Genomic DNA, 1,688 nt, shown 5'->3' with positions numbered 1-1,688 from the left:
ATATAATTTTTATAGTATTTTCTTATAATCCTTTATATTTCTGTGGTGTCAGTTGTCACTTCTCCTCATTCATTTTTGTTTTATCCATTTGGATCCTAAATTTTTTCTTGATGAATCTGATTAAACGTTTATCAATATTTTTAGGACTATTTTATGGTTTAATTGACCTTTTGTATTTTTTTTTTACTATTTGTTTCCACTCTGACCTTTATTATTTACTTTCTTCTACTCACTTTGAGGTTCATTTGTTGTTCTTTTTCTAGTTCCATTAGGTATAAGGTTATATTGTTTGAGATATTTCTTGTTTCTTGAGATAGGCCTGTGCTGCAATGAATTTCCTTTTAGGACTGATTTCACTATGCCTCATAGAATTTGGGTTGTTGTCTTTACATTTTTATTTGTCTCGAGGTATATTTTGATTTCTTCCTTGACCTCATTGTTAACCCATTTGTTGTTTAGTAGCATGTTATTTAGCTTCCATGTGCTTGTGTGTTTTACAATTTTTTTCTTGTAATTGATATCTAGTTTCATAACATTGTGGTCAGAAAAGATGATTGATATGATTTCAATCTTCTTAAATTTATTGAGACCTTGCTCTTTTTCGTGGTGCCTTGGAGTCTGTCGGCTGCTTCAGGATGAAGCTCAACATCTCTTTCCCAGCCAGTGGCTGCCAGAAACTCATTGAAGTGGATGATGAATACAAACTTATTACTTTTTATGAGAAGCGTATGGCCACAGAAGTTGCTGCTGACGCTCTGGGTGAAGAATGGAAGGGTTATGTGGTTCGAATCAGTGGTGGGAACAACAAACAAGGTTTCCCTATGAAGCAGGGTGTCTTAACACATGGCCGAGTCTGCCTGCTGTTGAGTAAGGGGCACTGCTGTTACAGACCAAGGATAACTGGAGAGAGAAAACGCAACAGGACATTAAGGTTGCATTGTGGATGCCAATCTCAGTGTTCTCAATGTGGTCATTGTAAAAAAGGGGGAAAAAAGATATTCCTAGTCTCACTGACACCACTATGCCCCATTGCCTGGGGCCCAAAAGAGCTAGCAGAATCCACAAACGTTTCAAATTCTCTAAAGATGATGTCTGCAAATATATTGTGAGAAAGCCTCTAAACAAAGAAGGTAGGAAACCTAGGACTAAAGCACCCAAGATTCAGCATCTTGTTACTCCCCATGTCCTGCAACACAAACACAGACGTATTGCTCTGAAGAAAGATCGTACTAAGAAAAACAAGGAAGAGGCAGCAGAATATGCTAAACTTTTGGCTAAGAGAATGAAGGAGGCCAAAGAAAAATGCCAGGAACAGATTGTGAAGAGACATAGACTGTCCTCTCTGAGAGCTTCTACATCTAAGTCTGAGTCTAGTCAAAAATAAGATTTGGTAACTAACAAATAAAGGAGAGCAAATATATTATACAAATAAAGGAGAGCAAATATATTAGATTTGGTAACTAACAAATAAAGGAGAGCAAATATATATATATGCCTAAGTGACCATTCGACTGTTCGACCGTTCAACCGTTCAACAGTTCAACTGGTAGCTATGATGTGCACTGACCACGAGGGGGAAAATGCTCAACACACAGGCATGGAAACATGGAACAGACTGATGAATCTCAGAGGGAAGGGGGTATGGGGGAGGGTGGGAAGATGATCTTATATGCATACTAGAGGCCTGG

The 1,688-nt window shown here is 38.0% G+C and overlaps 1 pseudogene across 1 annotated transcript; it reads left to right on the top strand.

Annotated features, from left to right (window-relative positions):
- Positions 1 to 602: 602 nt before the first annotated feature.
- On the top strand, positions 603 to 1,384 carry LOC308239397 (small ribosomal subunit protein eS6-like; annotated as a pseudogene). The gene has a single exon. The product of its transcript is annotated as a small ribosomal subunit protein eS6-like (transcript).
- The last annotated feature ends 304 nt before the right edge of the window (positions 1,385 to 1,688 follow it).

Source organism: Plecotus auritus (assembly GCF_963455305.1).
Source record: "Plecotus auritus genome assembly, chromosome: X".
Taxonomy (NCBI): domain Eukaryota; kingdom Metazoa; phylum Chordata; class Mammalia; order Chiroptera; family Vespertilionidae; genus Plecotus; species Plecotus auritus.
Note: the sequence above shows the minus strand (reverse complement) of the source record. Positions and strands in the feature narration are given on the sequence as shown.